This window comes from Vicugna pacos, chromosome 1 (assembly GCF_048564905.1).
Source record: "Vicugna pacos chromosome 1, VicPac4, whole genome shotgun sequence".
Classification (NCBI taxonomy): Eukaryota; Metazoa; Chordata; class Mammalia; order Artiodactyla; family Camelidae; genus Vicugna; species Vicugna pacos.
Window position 1 is genome coordinate 71,642,521 of NC_132987.1, and position 27,691 is coordinate 71,670,211.

The 27,691-nt window shown below is 40.3% G+C and overlaps 1 protein-coding gene and 1 long non-coding RNA gene across 2 annotated transcripts in view; one reads left to right on the plus strand and one right to left on the minus strand.

Moving 5' to 3' along the window:
- The window catches only part of LOC140697426 (uncharacterized), a 71,504-nt gene extending 49,067 nt beyond the window's left edge, over positions 1 to 22,437 (plus strand). The window contains exons 2-4 of the long non-coding RNA XR_012074479.1: positions 20,770 to 20,911; positions 21,869 to 21,943; positions 22,040 to 22,437. This is a non-coding gene — a long non-coding RNA (uncharacterized lncRNA). The remainder of the gene's footprint in view (positions 1 to 20,769; positions 20,912 to 21,868; positions 21,944 to 22,039) is intronic.
- Positions 1 to 27,691, minus strand: part of GAP43 (growth associated protein 43) — a 457,292-nt gene that overhangs the window by 239,240 nt on the left and 190,361 nt on the right. Inside the window, exon 4 of the mRNA XM_072964925.1 lies at positions 14,741 to 14,863. The gene's annotated coding sequence lies outside the window, so the exon portion shown is untranslated. The remainder of the gene's footprint in view (positions 1 to 14,740; positions 14,864 to 27,691) is intronic.

The following is a 27,691-nucleotide window of genomic DNA, read 5'->3' on the forward strand; positions in this document are numbered from 1 at the left end:
GAGAGTTCCCTGCCAAATTTGATATACAGAAGGATTTTTCTCAACATAAAAGCACTGTAAAGTGCTCAGATAGGAGGATGTAGGTTTTTTTCCTGCCTCTCACAATAAGTTGATACCTTTCTATCTCACATTCACTCAACAAATAGTTTTTGAATGCCAACTACATCCCAGGCACTGTTCTAGGTACTGCAAGAAACAAAGCAGATCAAGTGGTGGATGCAAGGAAGAATATCACCAGGAAAGGAGACAGAGCATTATGATATTGCAAAAGGATGCTATTTATTAATGGGTGATCAAGAAAGTCCACTATGAAAAGGTGACAATTAAGCTGACACTTGAAGGAAATGAGGAAACAAAGTGAAGTCCTCATTCTGGCCAGAGAGAACAGTATGTGTAAAGACCCTGCAATGGGAATAGTTTTGGGATGCTGGAGCAAAAGCAAGGAGGCCTAGGATACTGGAATGGAGCAAAGGCAGATGAAAGAGTTGGGCGACAAGAGTGAAGTTGTGGGCTCAGGATCATGTAGGCACACATGGGCCATAGAAGGGACTTGGGCTTTTACTTTGAGTGATAAAAGAATTGCTTGGAGTGCTTAACCAAAGGGGTAATATGATCTATCTGGAGTTTTAGAAGACTTACACTAGGTGCTATATAGACATTAAATTACAGTGGGGACCAGGTGAGAAGCAAGGAGACCAATTAAGGATGCTGTATTACAATAATCTAAAAATTTAGATAGTAACTTGGGGCAGGATAGTAATAGTAAACAGAGTAGTAGTAGGAGTCCCAATATATTCTGAAGGCAGAACTGACAGGATTTGCTGATGAAATGAATGAAAATGGCTAGCAAAGTGTATTACTGGCAAATGAATGAATAAGTAGATACTGAGCAAATTTAAAAAATCAGTCAAATCCAATTTGCTCATTTTTTCCCAGAGAAAGTTGAAGCTTAGAGAAGTAAAACAAACAAACAAACAAACAAACAAAAAAACTACTTTTTTCATAACAATGATAGCATTTTGCATTTTCATAGTAATCCTTTTCCATGGTGCTTATGATGATCTTTTGATGTGTCCACTTGTCTAGACTACAGTCCTCAGTTATTCAATTAACTGTGAAGGTATTTTGTAGATATGATTAAAGCCCATAATAAATTGACTTTAAATAAGGGAGATTATGCTAGATAATCCGGGTAGACCCGACTCTTATCAGCTGAAATGTCTCAAGAGCAGAGCTGAGACTTCCCTGAAGAAGAAGAAATTCTGCCTGTGGACATTAGTTTCATACTGTGCCCAAGAGTTCATGGCCTGCCCTATAGATTTCAGACTTGCCTAGCCAGCCTCCACAATCACATAAGCCAATTTCTTGCAATAAATCTCGTAATATAATCTCCCACTGGTCTGCTTCTCTGGTTGAAACCTGACTGATGGTGCTGAGTTAAATTCTTCCAGTATAAACTACCAAAGGGAAATGAGTTATGAGTCAGCCATTAGAGATAACATCAACTCTTGCACTCCACTCTACTGGTTTAGACAACTATAAAAAATAGAGTTGGGGAAAAAAATCCAGCCATATTCATACAAGTAAGATGATTGATAACATGTTTATGCAATAGCAGGGTCATCAGGGGCTGAGAACAAAATTTTTAAAAGTACAGTAAGTCAACATTGTCTGGTTGTATTTGAAAGAGTCATCTTAATAATAGAAGGCATAACTAGTAGCATAGACTGTATGAATTGTATCTTGTATCTTGCCTCCTCCCACCCCCAATACAGGTTGCATAAAGAAAGTCAGTCAGGAGGTAGAAAAGAAAGGCTCAAACAGCTACAAAGACCAATAGATACAATGGAGAGAGCACTGGATTGAGAGCCACAAAACCTGAGTAATCACTCTGGCTACTATTTTAGTGAGATTACTTTGATCACGAGGAAAAGGGTCCCATTCAGATGATATAAAGAAAGGGAAGTTTGCTGTAACATACAGGATCTGGAGCGGAACTAGAACCAGGAGAGAGGGGCAGCGTCAGGGAGCACCCCCTTCAAACCAGCTGCCTGTCCCATGGACTGTATGAATCTCTCTTGCTGGGCCTCTGCTTCTTGGCCCATCCATTTCAATCTCTTCTCTCAGCCACTTGCTAATTTGTTGCACTATTCTATGGATCTGAGTTTGAATTACTCACAGCCTCTGCTTTCAGTGCCCAGGTTCTATCTCATGACTCACTAGGTGGTTTCTTTCAGCTCTGCCTCCACTGCTAACTCTCATTCTTACATCTTCTAATTCTAATTCTAGAGAGAGAGAAGAGAGGCAATCTGGTTGCCCCAATATGCAGAAAGAGGGTTGTTAAAGGTTAAAGGTTAAAGGTCATAATACAGATTATTGGTAACTCACTCTGATCAAAAAAGATGTGGTTGGGGTGAGGGAAGGAGGAATGTTCAAGGTGAAAACCAGGACCACAGGCTATTGTAATCTAACCTCTCTGAGGACTGGCAGCTTGACATCACCTCTTCTCCTGGTTCAGCAACTAAACAAGATCTTTTCTTATTCCTGGCCTATCTTCCTCTCTGTCCTTGCAGCCACTTCTTTTTCCACCTACTCATATGTATCAGTGTTCCAAGGACTCTGTTGTAGTTCCTATGCTCCTTCTAGAGAGATTCTTGGGCGACCTCTGTATAATCAAAAGAAGTCCTTGAAACCATATGTACACCACGCATTGTCTGAAAAAAAATGTGTGCTAAGTTTCCCACATATATATTCTAATTGCTTACAACATATGTTGGATTTCCTGTTGTCATTAAAACTTTAATGTTAAAAAGGAGTTCTCATATGTAAAAGGATTGATAATTGTATATCGTTCCATAGCAATCTCATCCTCATTCCCAGCTCTGTTACACATTTGCATGCCGGTGACTCCCAAATCTACATCCCACTTATTAAACACATATGTATAAAGAAAGAAAAATGTGTCAGACATAGGGCTATTCACTGGGGTTACTATAGTGCTTAAGATATAATCTCTCTTCAGGAGCTCATAGTCAAGTGGGCAAAAATGATTAGTAAATAGGCAATTATAGAGCATGATAAGCCCCAAATACAGAGGGCTAGGAGTGCCTGAGCCTTAAGGAATTGATCATGGAGAATGTCTCAGAAGAAATGATAGCTAGTAGATACACCAAAACATTGATAAGCAGGAACTGGTAAGATCAGTAGTTTTCAACTATCATTATACATCAGAAACATCAAGGGGGCCTTTGAAAATATAAATATTAAGGCTCTATCCCCAGAGATTCTGATTTCATTGTTCTGAGGGGTAGGTCCTTAGCATTAATCTTTTTAAGCAATTAAATAATTCTAATGGGGAGGAAGAATTGAAAGTCACTGGCTTAGGTGAAGCTGATGAGGACAGGCAAGAACACCTCAAACATTTACTGGGAAGTTCAAAAGCCTGAAAACAGGAAAAACACCTACCTTAAGTCCAGTTGCCTGGAAAACAGACTCTGGGCAGATATTTGCATGCAGCTTTTTTATTAGGGAGTGCTTTCCAGAACACCACCAATAAAAGAATGAGAGAAGAGGACTGGGTAAAAAGAGAAGTTGAAAGAGATCTGTGGGACCTCTAGAGCTCAGACCTAGGAGAAGTCTGAAGCTGGGATGTCCCTTTAGATTTGTCCACATCATGACAAGGCTGAACCTTTGTACTCCTGCATTATCAGGTGATTGATTTGCACTGTCCTTGGCAAAGGGTGTGGCCTTGAACAAGGCAGCTCCCTTCAACCAAGGACAATTTCAAGAGAATGTATCAGCTACAGACTATCAGCAGCCTATAGATTGACTGCTGTGGGATGAATATATTACTTCTGAAGTAAGTTAGAGGGGATCTAGGTGATATAACACAGCATCCAACACAGGCCAGCCCTTGCACCCCTTGGAGTCACATGATTCGTATAGTAAGTTCATCCCATCTGGACCCACATACAGAGCCAACTCATCAAGGAACCAGGAATGTCCTTTTCCTCCTGTGTCAGTTGGTTAAAAAGGGAGCCCCCATGTAGATATAGGTTTAAGCTGAGGGAGAGGTGCCACTGTAACAGTGGTAGACAACATGGAGGTCTGTGCTACCTGCAAATTACTTGTGCTTTGTGGCTCTGCTCATTCCCAATCCAATCAATATACTCTTTCCAACTTACAGTAGATTGATATTAGTTCAGCCTGACTTTATGACCCAGTGGATCTAAAAGACACCAGCCCATGATGGGCAGTATTGGCTGCATGGCCAATTGATGCCCCATGATTCTCCTCTACTAGGTCCCAGGAGTATGGCAAGGGTTACTTTGAAATGATAGTTTGGTCTCTAGGTGTTTACTGCAGATAGCGTGACTTGCTCTAAAATCTTAGGAGTCCACTGGAGCTGACCACAAACTTCAAACACCCTTTCCCATCAAAGATAACTACCATCAGCGCTTCAGAACCATATATGCCAGGGATGCTGCAGAGCCCCTTCTCCTCTGGGCCTTAATCAAAGCTAGTAGTCTTTTTGTGTCATTTGTTGAATGGGTTAAAACAATATTTCCAGGTGTTAAATATGCCATCCCAGAACCCAAGAGGACTTAACAGGGTTGTGCTTTTTTCTTAGGGGTGAAAGATACAAGATGTATTAATCTCTTCTTTTCTTCGGAAGGAATATCCTGGCATCGTTCAGATAACCAAGTATATTCCTAAAAATATGTATGTCATAGCCCTGCATTTTCATTAGATTTATCCCCCATTATTTGGATTGCATGTGTCTTACCAAGGCCTCCAATATACTTGCCATCTCTTTCTCATGCAGTCCACGTAACATGATGTAATTGATACAGTGGACTAATGATATTCTGAAGAATAAAAGAACCTAGATTCTACTGTCCATTCCACATGAACACAAACTATATCTGATTCTTATTCCTAAAAGGAATGGAAAAGATCCCATTTGCCATATCAATGGCTACACATTATGGATCTGAGTCTGTGTTTCTAGTCTGCAAAGATACCACATTCAGCACAGCAGTTGCAATTGGGGTTATTAACTGATTGAATTTGCAGAAGCCCACCACCATCTGCAAAAATCTATCAGTTTTTAAAATTTTTTTTTGAAGTCAGACTGGTGATTCAAATGGAGGATATGATGCTATCCATGAATCTAGTAGGTTGCTACAGATATGATAGTAATCTCGGATGGCTGGGGAAGGGATGTATCAATCCAAAGGCCAAAGAACCATAGAGCAATTCTGACAAATACCAAGTGTGTCCTTTCCAATTTTACTTTTGGAGGTTAAGGAAATGATTACATAGTGAGTCTATGGACCTGGTGAACTCACTGTGAAATGGAACCAGACAAGGCTTTTATTTATTAATTGGATCCCAGATGCTCCTACTCTAATTGATACCAAATTGTGCTTCAGGGCCCTGAATATCACTGTCCACTTAGGTCCTGTGGATCACACTACTCAAAATGACTGGGTATTCCCATTTTTTCCAGGGCATGACTATTCAAATAGGCATATCCACCTTGAGGAAGTACTGAGGGAATTATCATGTATACTTAATATGGGGTTGCAGGTCTCTTCCTCCTGAAGATCTTACTTCTCCTTCAAACAGTGGGATCTGGGGCGGAGAACTAGCCCAGGTTCCAGAAACTGAACAAGGGTTTTTGACTTTTTGGAATAAGTTCCCTTATCTGTCTTTGACTCCTTTGATTACATATATCAAGCACGCCCTTGTTGATGCGGGTACACTGTGTTCTATTAACCATCTCCTTGACCCTGTGTGGGTCATATCTTCCTGGCTATTACTCAAATTGACCATTTATTATGATCATTGCGACCACCTTGCTTTTGATAGTTAAGTGCTTATGTTGGCATCCTCTTCATTGCTATCGGGGTTCCCAATTCTATAACAGCACCTTCCATCACCAGCCCTAGCCTACAGAGGACAGTCACCAGTGAGCATCTCATTTATGTCAGTGCCTTTTTCACCAGTGCATTTTTAATCACTATGGTAAATGGAGTCCTGTGGACTCATAAGTGAAACATGGCTAGCCAATGGGATTTTCACTTTACATAGTACATCCACTCCAGCAAGCCCTCTTGTCTGAACCTTTTGTTCTCTTCTTTCACCATGTGCCATGGAAGGTCTGGTATTTTTGGTTAGTGTGGGCTATAGCTTTTCCAAGTTTCTAAGAGCCATTCTAGCAGCATGTTAGCACTGTGTCCTGGGTCCTTGACAGTGTATTAAATCCTGGATCAGTGGAGAATGTTCTCATATAAATAAATTCTCCCTTATCCAAATTTATGTTTTGCCTTCATTCTCCTCCCATCCCACCTGGATCCAGGACCTCAGGATCAAGTCCCATATATTCTCTCCTGGTCCTTCTGATACACGCCAGCCAGGTCCTATAGCTCTTTGGGTGTATAGTTCCTTTTTCCTTCTACTAGACAGCCCAAGCACTTCCCTAGTCAGTTATGTTGTGACTTGACCCTACTTATTGTTCTGGTAGCCAAGAGGGAAGGTGGAGATGTGGGGAGTGGGGAAGGCAAAGGAGGTCTAAGCATATATATTATCATGCGATCTTGCAAGCAAAAAAAAAGTGGTAACTTTTAGCAGAAGGAATAGGGCATCCTGTGGGTTCAGTGGAAACTAGAGATTCAAGATTTTCTAAGGCATCAACCCAAATAATCCTGTCCCAAGCCTCAGAGCCTCACTCCTTTTCAGTTAAGGCCCTGACCTTGGTGAAGCAGATTTGTCAGGTTAACTGATAAATCTTCTCTGGAATCTGCTACACTTAAAATCACATTCTGGGTTTGGTCCTCAGCCTTTCTGCCCTCAGGCCCTGTGGCTTTCTCACTTTGCCCTAAATTTGAGATTATTCACTCTCAGTCCTTCATTGCCTTTCTCTAATCGCATGATAGCACCCAGCCAAAGCCATCTGATTTCATGGTCTGTGTAATTACTACTTTCCTAGAACCTTCAACTGCCTGAGACAATGTACCTGCAGTACATTCTCTTTCAGTTTCCATCCCAGTTTACCATCAATGAAAGATGTCACTTTTGCATTGCTCCAGCATTACAGGAGTTATCCAAGTTCCATCTACCACCAGTAACAGGGTTCTCACTGCCAGCTAGTCAAAGGATAATATAGCTCCAAAATCCCACTTTAAAACTGCTAGGACAACTCAGGTACCAACTATTTTAGGTCAGATTTCCCAGGAAACAGACTGTGAAGCAGAGATTTGAATGCAGTTTTAAAGAGAGCTCTTAGGAAGAAAAATACCTTTAAAGAAGTAAGGGGAGAAGCTGAACAGCAATGCAGTTCCAAAACAGGACTCAGCCCATCCTATGGGAGAAGCTCTGAAATGGAATGGCATTCAGAGCTGTCCTACTTTGAGTCCTGGGCTTTATATACATCCAACGACCAGTCATGGATATAGGCTGTCTTGGAATGGGGTGCAACTTTGTGCATGGTACCTCCCTTTGGTGTAAGGCAATTCCTTCAGAAATTCTCAGCTATATGTAGGCAACAGCCAGCAATCCTGGCAGTTGTGGAAATATATGCGTTGATGCCAAAGAAGAGGTACATATGAGGTACCACAGGATCTATCACAGCACGTGTTTTTGCCAAACTGCAAGTAGTTCAGCAGGGCTCAAGTGTGGAATATGAGAAGGGGAGGGGTGTATGATAAGGCCAGGTGGATAAGCACTTCCCAGATCTGGAAGTCTTTGTATTGCAATGTCAACCTCCAAAGGGTAGCAATGCCCAACAGGTTTTTAGACATACAATTTGGAGCTCAAGAGAAATATCTTTAAGAGTGGATTATCTTATGTCTGAGACATAGAGTTGACGGTCATTAGGGGAAGTCAGTTCACCTGAGTTTTGAATCCTAGTTCCACTAATATTATTTCAAGTCCTCTGAACAAATGGGTGAGATGATTCATACAAAGCACTTAACTCGAACTCTCTGAAATGTTAAACCTTTACACAGCATACTAAACCATCCAACTTTGTTTGCAAGTCAACCAAAGGATTAATCCTGAACTGACAAAACTTCTGTCCCTATTTATCCTTTAAAAATACCTATGAAATAAGAGTGTGTGTGTGTGTGTGTGTGTGTGTGGTGGAAGGGAGCTATTATTACATTATTTGTTTTCCATAGCTGTAAAAATTGAAGGCTAAACTGTTAAGCTCTTTGGTTGAAATCCCACAGCAGGATAAGTCAGGATAAACAATTTAGATCCTTAAACTCTTTGTGCTACTGGGCTCTGTAACCACCAAACTCATAAGCTATTGGGAAAAGGAAAGGACACTGATATATAATGCTAATTCTGTAACACATGAAAAGAACTTCAGGGTCATCTTTCTGAGATCATTGCTCAGGGGTTAGGCCCCAGGTGTTGAGAAGAGCAGACATTATAAGGTTTATTGAGAAGACTATGACAGGGATGCATTATCAGGTGACAGGGTGATGAGGTGGGTGATGGGATTGCACCTTGGCTCAGAGGTCAGCCTCAGGCTGAAGGAGGCCATGTGTCTGACTCTGTGGTAGGAGAGGGGTGGAGAATTTTCAATGACTTCTCTCTGGAGTGAAGAGATGAGAGCTAATAAGCTTCCAGTCTTAGACAGCAGCCTCCCTCTCCTGCATCTAATCAGTTCGTTGAGTTTCCTGCCTGCTTAAGGCCCCTTTCTATGTAAATAACATTTCAAGAAGGGAAGATGGAGAAGCCACTCTAGAAATCCCAGCTTTGTTAGTCATGTTGAAAACAAAGCTACAAATTACATCACAGATGGAAAAGAGTGAGGGGACGGGAAGAATTCATTGAAAAGAGATGGATTAGCTGGGGGGAGAAGGGGAAAGGGGGAGGAAAAGAGGTGAGACTGGCAGCAACTGGCAGCAATTATCAAACTGAAAGATTTATCTGTTTTCTGAGAAGAGAGGAGGCAAGGTGAGAGCAGAGCCTGCTAAATATAAATGTCAGCTGCAAGGTGAACTATAGGGTAGTGAAAATAGTCCAAGATAAAAAAGAAAAAGAGAACGGTTACCAAACTCCCCTTTACTGCCATCAGATTTTTTTTTTAATTCTTCTAATTTCTCTGTTTGGAGTCGAAGAGAAGAAATTGGTAAATAATATAAATCAGGGCTTCTCCTTCCCCCCACTCCCAACCCCAAGAGCCAGTAGTTAAACACTTAGGAGCATACCACTGATAAGAATCATCTGAAAAGTGTGTTGAATATTCATATTTGTGGGCCGATCCTCAAAGATTTTGGTCCAATAGGTCTGAAGTGGCATCCATGACTGAATTTTTAGCCAACTCCCCTAGTGATGCTGATGCAAGTGGTCCTAAGAATCAGACTACAAAAAGCACTACTATTCTACATAGTCCGTTCCCAACTCAACTTTAACCCAACACTCAGGGACATCTAGAGCAAATAAATATATGTTTGCTTGGCCAATCCAAATAAGAAACCAGAATAAGAATACTACTATTAGTGTAGACACTTCTCCTTTTCCCTGGGGAGTGGGGCTGGGAGTTCTTCTAAAAGGAATCTACGGAAGACCATTCTTTCCAAAACAAAGTTAATTTCCTTCAAAGTTAATTCCCATTTCTTCCTAGAAGGCAGAGATTGCTGGTAACTTTTTAGTTTTTTTTTAACCTTCATAAAATATTAAAACTTAAATCTATATTCTATATCTTTATCAGGTCCTAGCCCCTGACCACTTTCCTCATTTCCCAAAAGCACCTGGAATTGTCACATTCCTTAACAAAAGAGGTAAACTATTTTCATCCCAAAATAATGGGAAATGGAAAAATAAACAGGATTGTTTCAGCAGGGATTATATGTTTTCATCATAATTTTTCTTTTTCAATTTGATTTATAACCACCCAGGAAAGCTCCTTCTTCTCTGATTTGATGAATAAAACTAATGTAGCATTAGTAGTTTTATAAGGAAACTTTGATTCAGAATTGGCCTCTTAATATCCTAGAGTTGTAAAACTAAGGTAATAACAAATCAAAATACAAATATCTACTAGATTACATTATTGAGATTGCAATAGTTAGGCCCTAGAGAAGATCTTAGAAAGTACCCATCTTTGTTCATCCAAGTCCTTTGAATTTGGGATAGGCATTGGAAAGCTCATGCTAAATTACCGATTTCATATTTGAGAATGCTCTAGTGTCCCCAACGTTTGGAAGTAGAGGAAGCCTCTTGAATTCAAATTCCCTTCCAAATACTATACCATTTCTTTTGTCTCTTATGCAGCCAAACTTCTTGAAAGAATTGTCTTGTTTGATGTCTCTCATTAATACTCATTAATATTTAGTCTTCAACTCAGTTCAGCCTGGCATTCAACCCACCACTGCTTTGAAACTCCGCTTGCTAAGGGCACCAGTGTTACGAATCCAATGTTTACATGTCTGTATATGTCTAACTTGACCTCTCAGCCACTTCAATACAGTTTACTCTTCCCTTTTCTGATTGTTTAATACCATACTCTCTTGTTTTCCTCCAACTTCATGGCTTTTCTTTACCAGATTCTTATTAATTGACATCTCCTCCTCTGCTTGTTTGGCTTCCTATAAATGTGAGAATTCTTTGGCCCTCTGCGTGGCTCTGTGTACATTCTCCCCAGGTGATTTCATTCAGTCTGACAATGAAAATACTATCTATAGTCCAATTAATCTAAACTTGACATCTCCAGCTCCAACCTCTCTCGTATTACAACCTAATGTATTCAACCAGCCACTTAAACATAACATATGTAAATAAAACTCTTTATCCCCTCTAATGTTGTATTTCCATGCCTTTCCTCAGTAAGATATCTCCATTTTTTCCCAAAGCTCTAAGCTCATTCTTACTTCAGGGGTTTCAGGCTTTGTTTTCTCCATCTGGAACCACCTCCTCCTATGTCTTCACATGATCAGCTCCTTCTCATCATTTAGATCTTGATTCACTTGTCACTTCCTCCGAGATGCCTCTTGGCCACCCTGGCTAAGGTGGATCTCAGCATTTGTCACAACACCCTGTTTTGTCTCTCTGTAGTACATATCATGACCTGAAATCTTGTTCATTTGTTTATGACTTATTTACTCCCCATGCCCACTAGATTATAAATTCCATGAAGGCAGTAGCCAGTGTTTAGTTTAGTGCCTGGCAGATAATAGGGTCATACAAATATTAAGTTATAAATTTTAGGATGATATATAAATTATGTATTAGAGTCAAAGCCATAGAATGTTGACAATGATTGAGTCCTTCAGAATTTCTTTTATTTTACTTGTAGTAGTGGGTCCTGATTGAGCCTTACCTGAAACTCATATATGTCTGAAGGACTACAGTAAGTTCGTGGGTAGGAAGCTTCCTGGTGTCTGTTCTATTGATTTGAATTAAATGGAAGATATCTTTAAGAAGGAAGTTTGTGAGGCAATTCAAAGAATTCAGAAGCATCTGTGGAATGGTAGTAAAGATGAGAAAGAGAGAAGACTGTTTCTCAGTGAAATCCCAAATACGAGGCACAAAGTCAATATATAAGGAATCTACCAGAGGAAGCAAACAGAACCATTTAAAAATAAATTTGTTAAACTAAAAAGATACAAGCAATGTTGTTTCAATAACCAGGTAGAAAAGTGAGACACTACATTGGGAAAAGGGCATCTCAACATCTCTGTACACCTGTCTCCAGTGCAGGATGGAGAACGGGTGATACTGATCCCTGTAACCTCTTAAGGGTTTGCAGCTTTGGGGACCTTGGAAACAGTCCTCCAGGAAGAAAGTCAGAGTTCTCACTTCTTGGTTCTGCTTTGTTAGGATTAGCTCTTGTCTCAGACTATCATGTTCACAAATGGCTGTGGCAGAACCAGACACTACATCCTCATTCACATTCAATGTGAATGACAGTGAAAGTTTCTTGCTAGAAATCCTAAGAAAAAGTCTCACTATATCCCATCAACTTTAACTTGTCATAGACCCATTCTTGAATCAATCACCATGGTAAGGGAGACACTTTAATAATGAGCTGAATCCAGGGTTCTCCACTTTTAGAGGTCAGGGCTGGGCTCCCCGAAACTAAAATTGGGAACAATAAGATGACTGTGGCTCAGAAAGTTGAGGTGATTTCTTTTCATTCATTCATCAGCACTTATTGAGCACCTACCACGTTCTTCTAGGTGCTGATGGTATCACGGTGAGCAAAGCACACAGAATCCCATCAATTGTAGCAAATGCTTAAAATGTCAAAGCCATATAATTACTTTATGGCACTATCTCAAGTAACCTACTCATTTTCTGGAAATGGAAATGTGCCCAGGGTGTCTCTACTTCACATCAGAGTAGAGAGGAATCCTTCAGCAGGGCTGCCAGTTCTCCTCATTTATAAGTCTTGCGTGATGTGACTCCCCAGCTACCAAAAGCTACAATCACCCAGAATGACCATCACCTTTCCCCTGAACTCAGAGGTTGTCAACTGCTGAAACTGTTTGCCTGCACCCAATATCCAAGCCTATGCATGGACAGAAAGGAAGCTGTGAGGGCAGAAGCATGGATGATGGGGTCATGGCTTCCTCTAGACACCAAAGAAACTTTACCTGTGCCCTCTCGACAGGAGCATTCACTGCATTTTAATATAATGTTATTCTCTGTAGTTATTTTTATTTTTAGGCTGGGGGAAAGTGAGGCATCAGAAGAAAGAATGCTGATGGGGGTTTGGGTAAGGGAAAGAGAGCTAATAAATATTTCTTTTCCAAATATGAAAATACTCACATTAAGGATAAGTAGCTTGCCTGAGAAAGCTCAGAGTCGAAATGAAGCATGAATTATTGATTTTTAGTAAAGCAGGAACTAACATTTTACTTTTATTCCCCACTCTCTGCTCTTTAATTTTGGCAATAATTCAGCAGTCTCTTTCGTGTCCAGAAGTCTGCCTTCAAAGACCACCTGATATTTTCATTTTATCTTCTTTTCTCACTCGCATTCTCTCCTTTCTTATTTTTCTCTTTCATCCTGTCTCCCTCTTCCATTCCCATTTCTCTCATTCTCTTGCTCTCCTCTTTCCCTTCTTTTTGCTTTAGGGTGTATCCTAGCAACAGCTATTTCAATTAAAAAAGATGGGAAGGGCATAAGTGTTGCCACAGTTACCAGTATTTCCTGCTGTCATTGGAGGAAGTAACTTGTGCATCCATCATAATGGAATCAGATGTAATCAGATGTTTTGGCACCTTTCTTGCTACTCTGCCTTTCTCCTCAACATCCAGAGATAATGAGAGTTCTCCACATTAAAAAATTAACCAAATTTTTCATAGTGTCATGGATGTTATCATTTAGTGAGATATGGCCCAGATGTTTATAAAAGAGTTTGGGGAAATACAAAATGGCAATAATGACAATAACTAGATTTTAACATCATTTGAGGGAGCAACAATTCAATTCATTTGACATGCTGTCAGATTTCCAATAAAAAATGGATAACAATTTTGTTTGCCAATAGAGTCTATACTATGATAATGACCCAATATCAGATATATTTGCCTTTTGGAAATATAATAACAATAGTACTTTGAACCTATATACCATCATTTAAGTGCTATATACAATTTTTAAAGATGACAATAGCTCTTAAAAATGTCTACAAATTTCTATCTTAAAAATAAAAAATTCATTCAGCAGAAACTCCTCTGTTCATCATAAAAAGATAACCGTTAGTATCCAGGAACTAATTCAAAGATCGTCTGATATCAGGCCTAGAACACAAATATGGGGCCCTGAAGACCTAAGACCAGCCTCCATATGTGGCCCCAGTTCTGAACTCATATTCCCCAGATGAGTCAGATTAAAATATTTACAATTTTCCTATATCATAACCTTACAGTGACATACCCTTTCACAAAACCCTTATACTTCCTTATTTTATTCCCACAGTGACCCTATAAGGATACACCTTCCCCATTTTATAGATGATCAAACTAAAACCCAGGGATTTTAATGACTTTAGTGACAGAGGACTTGGCACCAGAACTTTCGACTCCTTTTTACTCCTAACTTATTACACAGTGCTTTCCTTCCACCAGATGCCAATGAAGCAGTACCCATGCATGTTTTTTCCCCTACTTCTGTGTTAGTTCCTCCTGGGAGTGTTTCCTGAGTAAATAATTTGTGCATGAATTCTCCTCTGGAGTCAACTTCTGGAGAACCTGACCTAAGTAAGGTAACAACTCTGATCGGGGCACTCTTTCTCCCTGGCTCCAGCTCTCACTAATTTCTGACCTCAACCCTTCATGCCTGGGGTTGGTAACAATTCACACTGTTGCTAACCCTGGGGAAATTTAACAGCTTTGGTTCCCTTAACCCTACTCACACTCTTTTTAGTTAATTGAAGTCTCATGAGATAACCTTAGTTGGTTTCTGTTTAGTGCTGACAGAGCCTACTAACTGATCTCCCCAATTTCCCTTTCACCCTTCCTCTTCCTTCAATCCAACCTCCATAAAATGGCTGGGGTGATAATTAAAACATCTTAATTAGATCACATCACTCTCTGCTTAAAACCATCAATGGATCCTCACCATGCACAGATAATGTCCAAGTTCCCTGCCATCATATAGGAGGTATTTCATGCTTCAGCTGGGATATTCAGCCTCAGTTCTGACCACTTCCTTCCTAATATAATGCAGCACTGGCAAACTGCATGTAATTCCCAACACAGACCAGGCTGCATCTCACCTCTTTGCTTTGGTTTGATTCATGCTGCTTCCAAAGTATGACATGCTCTCTTCTCCTCCAAACATCACTAATTGATGCCTCCAGTTCAAGCAAGTGTCACCTCCGCGGGAAGGCTGAGAGTTCCTGGAAGATAGGGATTATTCACTTATTAGTTTTATACCCTCAATTTCAGCCTGACACGGGATAGAAAGCATGTTGAAAGAATGGCCTTTCAGGGAGTCAAAATAGCTATTACTATGCTAAAGCAACCTTGACAAACCCTCGGTTATTACAGGAGATATCTTTGAAAAGTGAACCAATGATGTTAATAATTGCCATTTATTTGTGCCAAAACTGTACCAGACACTTAATACTTAATGTATGTTATTATTAATCTTCACAACAAATATGAGATGTTATTACTCTTTTTTTTTAAATATGAGAAAATTTAAGCTCAGAAAGACGAGAAATGTCCCTTAGGTCACACAGTGAATAGGGATATGTTGGGGATTTGAGCCCTTCCTTGTTGACCTTCATTCCAAGGACTATGCTCACTCCTTTACAGAAAAGCATTTGTGTCATGATGTAAAGTAGAATGGTACCTATGACCTCACATGGGGACAGCCCTCAACCACGTCCTTTCCCAGACTCCCGGTCACCACGAAGGAGAAGGACACATCAGTTTTATCTATCCATGTTTATATTAAATTCATAAAGCTCCAGCAGCATAATCAATACTCTATATGTATATCTATTTCCAGCTGCTATAGAAGGCATTTTGTTTGGGGCATTCCATCTGAAGAGGCGGTAGAACTAGAGGCAGTAAGATATTTACACAGAATAAATAAATCCTTGCTATATACTCTATACAATAAAATTCTCATGGAACATTACTTCCCTGCAAGAGCTATTCTACAGCCTGCATTCCTGTGAATATGTTTCATGAGTTCTCTTAGGGCTCAGCAAGGCCCTGATCACATGCTGATCACACACACAGAGCCAGATTCAGACAATTAAAGCCCTGATTTGTTTTTGCTACCCTCAAAACTTGATAACTAATGGTAGCAGTACTTAATGTAGCATTTTATAAGCAACAGTGAATTACCTGTGGTTAGTGACTAACAATATATTAGTATGGTTATACGCAACAACAAAAATGTCCACAAATGTGTGATCATGTTATAAGCAAAAAAAGGTTACACAAAATCACAGAATAGGCAACTCAGGAAAACAGACCTGCCTCCTTTTGACTTTTGCCTGACTCCACAGTGTGCTTTTAGAGTCTCTTTCAATACTGCACGATGTGGCCACCTCCACAGCAATATGGTCCCTCTCGGCACTCCGCCACCCCAATGAAAGGATTAACTTGTCCTGTTCTGCCTAGGGCTTTACTGGTTTTAATATTGAAAATTTCACATCCCAGGCTTCTAGTTACGGCAACCATGGTAGGCAGAAGAGTAGCTCCCAAAAGATGTCTGCATCCTAATCCTTGGAACCTACTAATGTGTTACCCTACATGCAAGAGTGACTTTACAGTGTAAGTTAAAGCTCTTGAGATGGAGAGAGTGGCTTGGATGATCCAGGTGGGCCCTATCTAACTAATCTCATGGGTCCTTACAATCAAAGAACATTTTCTGGCTAGAGACAGAGAGTAACATGACTGTGGAAGAATGGTCACAGAAAAGCAACATTGCTGGCTTTGAAGGCAGAGCATGGGGCCCTCCAGAAACCAGAAAAAGTAATGAAACAAATTCTCTCTACACCTTCAGAAAGAAACACATCCCGCTAACACTTTGAGTTTAGCTCAGTAACTCTCATGTTGGATCTGATCTACAGAACTGTAAAGATAATAAATGCTTTAAGTTATAAGTTTCTGGTAATTTGTTAGGACAGCTAATAATAATAATAACAATAATAATAGTAGTAGTAGTAATAGTAGTAGTAGTAGTAATAGTAATAATAATACAGTAACCAGCTTATCCTGATTTGCCCAGGACTGTCCGGGTTATAAAGCTAAAAATCCCACATTCTGGGAACCACTTCAGGCCTGGACAAACCAGGACAACTGGTCACTCTACTCTCATTTCTTCACTGATATCTAAGTATCTAAGTACTCTTCAGCTGAAATTATACGGCTTCCCAAAAGACATCCTGAAGTAGTGATTCTCAAACACTAGTGTGAATCAGGATCACCTGGGGGACTTAAAACCGAGTTTTGCCCCCAGAGTTTCTGACTCAGTGGGTCAAGAATGGAGTCTGAGAATTTGCATTTTTAACATGTTCTCAGGGTATGCTGATGTGTTGGTTTAAGGACCATAATTTTAAACAATTGTCCTAAGACACAAAAACCTCTGGGACAACCATGAATAGAATTTCATCTGTTCACTCACATGCCAGGCATACATAAAAATGAGATGAGTTTGTGGGCAGGTACCAATTGTTAGATCTTATCAAACACACAACTCTGAAATCTCCTCTTTGATCTGCTGGAGCACTTGTGCAAAACACTTTCTCAGCGATGCAGTGAAGTGGGTTCTGATCCCATTCCTGCCTTTTATAAACCTTTAGACCCTGGGCAAGTTACCTACTACTTGGGCTCTCAGAATTGGAGCTAATACACGTACAGTACCTGGCATGATGTCTGGCATATGACATATGCTCAATAAATGATAGCCATGCAAGAATACAGACCTTTTCCAAAATACCACTCTCATACGGCTCATACAACCTAACAAGGATGTGGAAGGGGAAGGTGAGTGTTTGCTGTTCAACCCTGGTGTGAAGATTTGAAGTCTTGGCTATATCATTCAAATTCAGCAATATTCCCAGCACATTCCAGTAGTATAGGTTTCCTGGATTCTCGTATTTTTCACTCATTCAAAAACACATTTGAAGCACTTCTTATATACAAATCTCCAAGTTAAATGTTGTGTCCCTTCCAAGTTTAGCGTTCATTCATTCAGTAATTTACTTAACAAATATGTATTAAGGACCTGCATATAGTACAGCAGACTAGTGTAGGTGCTGGCATTGTCATGGACAGTAAGACAGAAAAGATCTCTGCTCCCATAGAACCTATGTTTTAGTGAAGTGAAACCAAAAAGGAATGAAGATAAGAGGAGAGGTGAAAAGAAAATAAGAATATTAGTGGTGTTAAGCACTATGGTAAGACAAAGCTGGCAAGGGATTGCTTTATAGTAAACAAGAAGCCAGGGACATCCTCTATAAAGAGGTAATATTTGAGTTGATATCTGAATAACTTGGGGAAAGTTATTGCAAACAGAGGAACAGCTAGTATAATCTAAGGAAGAATGAGCTTGGTACGTACAAGATTAGTGGCCAAAGGAGTAACAATGTGAACAAATCAGAGAGAGCAATGGGGAGAGGTATGAGATGGAAGGATTCTGTGACTCAGTGATGCTGTACATCTTGGGTTGGTGTGGATTAACACGTGGCAGCAGGAAGCCTCATTGGGTGGGAAAAATATTCTCCTAAGGTGTATTTTCTATACATAATTAATGTCTGTTATTCTTACGGCTAAACTGGTTTCTGCTTGTAGTAAATATCTGTTGTTATTGTAAGCCTGACATCTCTCTTTTTTATTGAAGTAGAGTTGATTTACAACATTATATTAGTTTCAGTTATACAACATTGGGACTCAGTATCTTCACAGATTATACTCCATTAAAAGTTATTAGACGATAAGGTCTATAATTTCTGGTGCTATACAATTTATCCTTCTTGCTTACATATTTTATACACAGTAGTTTGTATCTCTTAATCCTGTACCCTTAATTTGCCTGTTCTCCTTCCCTCTTCCCTTTGGCAACCACTAGCTTATTTTTTATATCTGTGAGTCTGTTTCTGTTTTGCATATATATTCACTTATATTATTTTTTAGATTATACATATAAGTGATATCATACAGTATTTGTCTCTCTGTCTGACTTACTTTACTAAGCATAATATCTTTAGATCCATCCATATGGCTGCAAATGGCAGAATTTCATTATTTTTTTATGGTTGAGTAATATACCATTGTATGTGTGTGTATGTGAGATATATATATCTCCTATCTTCTTTATCCATTTGTTTGTTGATAAGCACTTTGGCTGCTTCTATGTCTTAGCTATTGTAAATAGTGCAGCTATGAACACTGGGTGCATGTTTTTGAGTTAGTGTTTTCATTTTTTTCTGGATATATACCCAGAAGAAGAATTGCTGGGTCATATGATAGTTCTATTTTTACTTTTTTGAGGGACCTCATACTATTGTCCATAGTGGCTGCACCAATTACATTCCCACCAGCATTGTACCAGGGTTCCCTTTTTCCACATTCCCTCCAACATTTGATTTTGTAAACTTTTTAAAGAAATCCATTCTACTAGGTGTGAGGTAATATCCCATTGTTGTTTTGATTTGCATTTCTCTGATAATTAGAAACATTGAGCATCTTTTCATGTGCCGGTTGGCCATCTGTATGTTTTCTCTGAAACAATGTCTGTTCAGGTTTTCTGCCAGTTTTTTGATTGAGTTGTTTATTTTTTTGACATTGCATTATATGAACTATTTATATATTTTGGATATTAACCCTCCATCGATTACATCAATTGCAAATATTTTCTCCCATTCAGTAGATTGTCTTTTCATTTTTGTCAATCATTTTCTTTTCTGTGCAAAATGTTTAAGTTTAATTAGGTCCCATTTGTTTATTTTTTGCTTTTATTTCTTTTGACTTAGGAGACAGATCTGAAAAAATACAGCTATATTTTATGTCAGAGTGTTCTGCATATGTTCTCTTTAAGGAATTTTATGGTTTCAGGTCTTACATTTAGATCTTTAATTCATTTTCAGTTTATATTTGTATATGGCATGAGAGAATATTCTACTTTCATTCTTTTATGTGTAGCTGTCCAGTTTTCCCAGCACCACTAGTTGAAGAGACTGTCTTTCTCCATTGTATATTTTGCCTCCTTTGTCATAGGTTAATCGACCATAAGTGCGTGGGGTTTTTTCTGGTCTTTCCATTCTGTTCCACTGATCTAGGTGTCTTTCTGTGCCAAGACCATGCTGTTTTGACTACTGCAACTTTGTACTATAATCTGAAGTCTGGGAGAGTGATACTTCCAGCCTTGTTCTTTTTTCTCAAGATTACCTTGGCAATTTGGGGTCTTTTCTGAGTTCATGTGAATTTTAGGCTTATTTATCCTAATTCTATGAAAAATGTCATGGATATTTTGATAGGGATTGCATTAAACCTATAGATTGCTTTGAGTAGTATGGCCATTTTAATAGTATTAATTCTTCCTATCCAAGAGCACAGAATATCTTTCCATTTCTTTGTATCATCTTCAATTTCCTTCCTCAATGTTTTATAGTTTTCAGAGCACAGGTCTTTCACCTCCTTAGTCAAATTTACTCCAAGATCTTTTATTCTTTTTGATGTGATTTTAAAGAGGATTGTGTTTTTACTTTCTTATTAGTTCTAATAGATTTTGAGTGAAGACTTTATGGTTTTCAATACAATGTATCATACCATCTGCAAATAGTGATAGTTTTACTTCTTCCTTTCCAATTTGGATGCTTTTTATTTCTTTTTCTTTTCTGATTATCCAATATTATGTTAAATAGAAATGGCATGAGTGGGAATTCTTGTCTTGTTCCTGAATTTAGACAAAAGGCTTTTGACTTTTCACCACTGAGCATGGTGTTAGCTGTGGGTTTGTCATACATGGCCTTTATTATGTTGACATACATTTTCTCTATACCACTTTGATGAGAGTTTTTGTCATGAACAGATATTGAATTTTGTCAAATGCTTTTTCTGTATCTATTGAAATGACCATGTGATTTTTGTCTTTTTGTTAATGTGGTGTATCACATTGATTTGCAAATGTTAAACCATCCTTGTATTCCTGAAATAAATCCAACTTGATCATGGTGTATGATCCTTTTGACATATTGTTGAATTTGGTTTGCTAATATTTTGTTGAGGATTTTTGCATCTATAGTCATCAAAAATATTGGTCTGTAATTTTCTTGTTTTGTAGCATCTAGAGCTGGCACCAAGTATGAGGCAGGACTTCCTCTCTGCTCAGTGACCATCACTGTTCTGTCAGAGTGGGGTCTGATTCCAAGTTGCTGAAGCAGAAGCCCTGATGGTCTGGCTCGAGTTGGCTTCACTTCCTTCAGGTGTGTGTTTTTCACTCTCCCCACACCAAGACCTTATCCCCAGAGGAGAGGAGTGTTGAAGCAAGTGGGGCCTGTGCATGGAGAGAGGTCTGATGTGCTGCCTATGTAGATGACTGTGGCTCAGCTCATTTTCAGCCTCAGATGCAAGTCCCAATTGTCTCTCACAGGTGATCACTGCCCCCTACTTCCATTGCCCTGTTCTATTGTGGACCAACTCCAAAGGACTGGCAGGGCCCAGGTGGACTCTTGGTATGTACTGGAAGGTTAGCTGTGGTGTAGTGGCTGCCATCAGAGATCCGGGTGGCTTCTGAGGCACTGCTAAGTGCCAACAGTGGCTGCTTCTGCCCCACCCAGGCTCCTCCCTGGAACCGTTCCACCATCAAGTCTTTTCCCTGGTTGTGGCTGCCCCAGATCCCGTGCCAAACCATGGCATGGAGTGAGGGGGGCCAGAGCATTTGCTCAGCTTGGGTTGGGGTGTGCAGCCACTGTAGCAGACCTCTCTCTGCCCTGTCTCAGGGGCTAGCTTATGTGTGTGCTACTCACAAATGGAGCCCAGGCTTTCCCAGCCCTTCTCTTTGTCCCAGCTGTCCTCTAACCAACCAAGGGGACTTGTCTCTTTTGCACAGGACCCCAGAACTGGGACACCCAGCCTGTGCTTCGACCCATTCACTCCGCAAGGAGGGTGTTCATCTGTGTAATTTCCCTTATCCTGAGTCCCCTCCCACAGGTACAAGTCCTCACCCGATAGCTTTTCTTCCCTTCCTGCCTGGATAATGTATTTTTCTTACAGTCTTGGTTGTACAGGAGTCTTTCTGCCAGTTTCCAGTTAGTTTTCAGTGAGAACTGTTCCATGTGTAGGTGTATTTTTGATATGTTTGTGGGGGGAGATGAGCTCCACATTCTCTTACTCTACCTTCTTGATCTCCTCCACTAATATCTTTTTTCCTCTTTTTCTAGAAGAAGAAACAGTTTTCATCCTTCTGGTTGATTGGGGTGAGGTTCCAGCCAAAGTATGACCCTAATCACAGGAAGGTAAATAATCTAGGCAAAACCAATCAGAAATTGTCTAGGGGTTTTTCTAACTGAAATTTATGGAAAACAGCTCCTTTTCCCTCACATGTCATGAAGCTTTGAAGATATTCTGAGGCAGCATATAGACATGGTTTCAGCCTCATGGAGTGAGCTGGTGTCAAATAATGAAAAGAAAAGAGAGAAGCAGAGTTGCAGTATGAAGAGACAGAGACAGACAGAGACCTGAGGCCTTCATTTCCCAGATGAAGACCACTGGACCCATTCTTCTTCCAATACTGCCTTGAGACAAAAAGTTCCTCTATAATTAAAGATAGCTTGAGTTGGGCTTCAGTTATTTCAAACAAGAGCTCTCACTGTTACACATTTCATGTCTCACCTTAAACTTGATTGTTTCCCAATTTCTATCTTCCTAGTTCTTGCCTGCAGCCTCCCCAGACATTTAGGATTTACCTACCTGCAGCTTTTCTTGATTCTCCCAATCCTGGGAAGGGGTATGGCATAGTCATTAGGACCTGAGCTTTAAAAGATCTGATTTGTGGCTGAGCTCCAGCTCACTTCAGACTCACTGCCTAGCCTAAGTCAAGTTACTTAACTAATCTGAGTTTCAGTTTCTTCACTTAAAAGAGAATGGAGTAAGAGTGCTTAACTAAAAGTAAGTACAGCCCTCTCAATCTCGGTGTGTCTGGGTGGTGTTAAGTGCTGAACGTAAGGCACTCAGCACTGCTCCTAGCACGTCGTCAGTTTTCCATACGTGGTAGGCTTCATTATAACTCAGCATTCAGATACTCCCCAGTGCCCCTTAACTTCCCTTAGGGGTTTGCCTTCTGCTGCTGGCCAAATGGAAAGGAACTGCTTCCTTCTTTTTATTTTTCTCCCCACTACTGCCCCACTGACGGGCTTATCAGTCCACAATATGTAAAAGTAAAAGTGGATATGGGCTTACACAGATCTAAATAAAACTGAGGTGTGTGACCCCCATGGCTGGTGTTGTGTACTTGAGATTATTGATGTTAATTGCAAGACATTGTGTCACAGCTCTGATTGACATGAGAAACTGAGATTGGCTGCACACAGTGTTACAAGCTGATAGGTTTTTGGAACTGAACTATGAAGCTGTTCTACTATTGGGAGTGTTGACAAGATAATATATGCAAAGCATTTGGTTTCCTTGGAAGACAGGTATGAGAAAAATACAAAGTAAGATTAATTATTGATTATCTATGGGAAGGAGAGAAACATACTTCTCTTTTGGCATTTTTTACATTCTGCCTTGTACTGCAATTATTTCCCCTATCAGACTGCAAGCGCTGGGAGATGAGGGGTAATGCCTTATGAATTGTATTCTATTTGCATCCTCTATAAACTCCCTGGCAAATAGGAGGTTTCCAACAAATACTGGTTAAATGGATACTGAATGGATAAGTGGAATATGTGGTTAATAGCAAAACATTTACTTTGTGTGGAATGAAGAATAAGTAAGTAAGGAGACAGTATGATACTGTGGGAAGAGAACAGGCTTTGGGTTCAAATCCAAGCTATTTCATTCATCCATTTTATAAACTTGAGTTGATACTTGATATATTTGCTGCTTCTTCTCCTTCTTCTCCTTCTTTTTTTTTTTTTTCATCAAAATGATAGGAACGCCAATGCCCACTTGGTACTGTTGTGATAAAGGACGCTTCCCATGGCTAGGAGTTCTGTGGACTGATCCACCATAGTTCTCAGCATCATCATCATGGGTCCAACTAATACACATTAGTGATAGACATCTGTCTCCAGTTTAGTCTGTGGGCACCACCCACTTTCCTCTAACATCCTACTCTCTTTGTCCCATAACTTGCAACCTCACCACTGCTTTCCAAGGTGAAAGCTAGTTAAACTGATAAACTGGGTATATTACTCCTCCCCGGAGGTCTATTAATATTTCAGTGAGTGATTTCTGGAGGAATAGTCGATAAATACTTTAATATTTATAGTAAATATTAGTCTAAACATATTTAAATGTTTTAATAATAAGTATCTCCCATTTATTGTGCATCTAATATGTATCAGTCACCAAGAATCACTTTACACCCATTATTTCTATTTTATGTACAATCACAAAGGAGATAGATTATATTTCCCATTTTATGGAATGAGGTAACTAAAGTAATTTGCCTGAGGTCATAGATCTAGTAGTGGTCAAAGCTAGAAAATGATTCTAGGTCTACCTGTTTCAATCTGATTGAGCATCTCTAATGTAGAACTTTAGGTGCTAAAACTAACAAACAACAAGCACTAACCCCTTTTAATGCCTTAAGAGTAATGTGACTTGGGAGTAAATAGGACTCCCAATGACATTTCTATCATACCTCATTGTAGCTTCCCTTCTCCATCTCAGCATATAGGCAGCTCTACCCATCAAGATGACCCCGATCAAAACAGACATTTTACTTGTCATCAACCCCAAGGTAAACAGATCTAAAGAGGTCTCTTTATCTCAGATCCCCAGAGGTCTTGAACACAGGGCCTCTCTGCTTTCTCCAGTATTGAAATGGGGATCTCAAGGGATAATTCATAAAAGGTAGAGGAGACACTTAGAAGACAGAATTGAGCCTAAGGTATAGCCCTTTGTGACTACAGCAATGGCCAGGGAACCCAGGAAAGCACAGTTTCATCTAGGAAGAGAAAAAGAATGGAATGTGTAAGAATGTGGACTTGGTGAATAATCAGGAAGAGAAAGGTGTGGGCCAAGAATAGCAGGACAGTGTATTCAGAAGTGGTTAGTCTTTAACCTCCAAAGCTAAGGAATGTTAGAAGTTCTGTCTATTTTGGTAACTGCTTCTCTCTTTAATTATGAACAAAGAGTCTCTCATACCTAGTAGCACAGAGCTTATTATACTGAAGACAACAATCATAAGTCTCCCTGTTGACACTGAATTCTGGAAAAAGTATAGGAGAAAGAAGAATATTGTGCCTCAAAGGCAAAGCTATAAAGAAGGTATCCAAAGACGTTGGGTTGTGGTCAAAGGGCACATCCCACATACCCCTTCTCCCCATAGCTTTGCAACCAGCATCCCCTACCCCCACAACATTCACACTCCTCCCCATCTCACCCAGTCAGCTGGAATTAATTGAGCACCTTTTCTGTGTAAGCCCTTGTGCTTGGTAATTGTGAGAAACACAAAGATGCATGAATCATAGTATTTCCTAGACCCCCAGAATCACAGAGCTGAAAGTAAAATCCTGTCAGTTGAAAGTGATTTAAATCACCTCGAATTCTTACAAGTCTTTCAAAATCAAATGTCTTCTAAAGGGTCCTACTGCACAGTCTATGCACCTAAAAATAGCAGCCACTAACATTTCAGGACTATTCACCCTACTAACCATTTCACATGCATCCTTTAACCCTCACAGAATCCCTCTCAGAGAGGTATTATTATTCCTGTTTTACAGATGATAAAACTGAGGCCTAGAAAGGTTAATCAGTGACAAGACTGGACTATGCAGGGAGCTCTGATTCCAAAGCCCATGCTGATATTTACATTACTCTACTGCCTCTCACTTGCTTTAAACCAAAATGTGGTAAAAGCTGGTGTCTCAGATCATCTTTGTAACACTGGCACAGAAGAGGTACCCTGTGCTTCCCCTGAAATCACAGTGAGTAGGACAGGCTTGGCAACCTCCCCTTATAGTCCACTAGGAGAAATTTTGATCTTTTAAAAAAATAAATCCAATGAGATGATAACAACCAATAATGTGGCCCAGAATGACAAAGTGGGTGGGGATTGATCTATTTTCTACAGGCAACAGTAAAATGGATGGCTAAGGCAGGTAGGGTTGCCATGTGGAGATGATATGGAACAGTTCATTTCTGGAGAGCTGTCACAATGTAGTGGAAGGCCTTTTACTGAGTCCCACATCTGCCACTTGCATTGTGTGACCCTGGACGAATCACAGCCTCTCGGAGTCTCAGTCTCCCCATTCGTGAAACGGCCATCACAATGCCTACCTCAGTCCTCTTTTGAAACTCAATGGAATGACACATGCAAATCAATTAAAAAGCTGTAAGTTCTCTCTCAAAATACGCTATTTTAAGTTTTAAGTTATTCCCAGTTCCATGGAGATTTCCTGTAAGTAAACGTATACCTCCCTGTTCTAACTCCCTGCCTCTCACTAAGCCATTTTTCTCAGAAAGCCACAGTTTTCAATGTTCAAGGATAGAATATGATTTCTTTGTGATAAATCAAACAAGTGGGTAAGAAAGTTCTATGAAAAAGAGACCAGGATGCTCAAATCAATAACAAATGTCACCTGTGACAGATACTCAGAGCAGCACAACCTTCTCATCACGGGCCTCAGGAATCCTGAGCTGAGGGAGCAGGCAAATCCTGCTGTTGCCTCCTGGTTTTCATCTCTGCAGGCTGGTGTTCAGGGAAAGAAAACTCCTTCACCACTTGCCTGAGGGGGGATATGCCTAATTACCATGCTCTGATTTCCCTCTGGAAGGCTGGCGCCAGGGCCTGAACTCAGCTCCAGAGACACTTGCTCCTGGACAGCCCTGGCTGTCACCCTTCCCCCACCACACAGCTCACTCACTCATGCACACACCCTCCTGAGGACACAGACAGACAATAGACAGACAATGGCTATCAGCAACAACCCTGGCCTTTCCGACACCTCCGCCCTGAGACCAGGATGGAGAGTCAGGAAGATAGCAGGTGACTGGCAGAGATGCTGCACTGCACAGAATACCTCATGGAGCTTTGACCAAGCCTGTTTTAAATATTCCATTCACATGTATATTCCACCACCGAATTGACAGTTTTTCCCTGGTGAGCAAGCCCTGATTTCCATATTTCTTCTCCTTGCATTTAGAGAGAGAGGCTTGCCTTATAGGAAAAAGCTCCCTTCCCCCACCACCCTGACTGGTATTACTCCAGAGAACATTCCTGACTAAGGCTGTTTCCCGCCTCCATTCCCTGCCCTCTTCTTCTATAGCTTGGAGAAACCATACAGTGAAAACTCAGAAAATATTTCATTCCCCTTAGGAAAAAACACTTTGAATGTTTTAGCAAAAAAAATCACTTCAAAAGCATTTGCTTCCACCCACCCCCTCCGCCAGCCTAAGAAGCCAAGAAATGCAGCCATATTCTACAGTACAGACACCATCAAGGAGTAAATCAACACCCCCGGGACTGCAGCGAGGGGTGCTCTGTTGGATAAATGCCCAGCCACAGCCCATTAATGGCACTACTTTAACAGGATCACAAGGCTTTCTTCTGGGCTTCTAACCCCAAGGACCGCCGCTTACTCACCAAAGGGAAAGATGCTTGTCCACAGCGTCTTTCCCTCTGGTGTCTGCAGATTTCATCCGTATGGCTTCCTCTTTTCTTTCATGAAATGGATAATGTTGACCCTGCTAAACAAGAAGAGGCTCCAATCCAGTGGCACCTGCTACTAGCATCACAGAAATCTACAGCTTGGCTGTTTCTGACCACATAGCCAATTTGGTTTTTGTTTTTCTTTCTCTCTCTTATTTTCCTCCCTTCCTTGGTCTCTGCCATTCTCTTCAATTCCTTTTTTCCTTAGAAAGGGTGGAGATTAGGAAGAGGTGGAAGAGAAAAGAAACTATAATTACAGTAAGATTATAACTGTTTCTTTTAGATCCTGGCTCCAATTAGCTTTTAAAGCAAGGACCAGTCTTGGGCTCCTGTTGTGAAAGAGCCTGGGTTTCCGTGACTGGGAGAAAGGGAAACTATGGTCCAT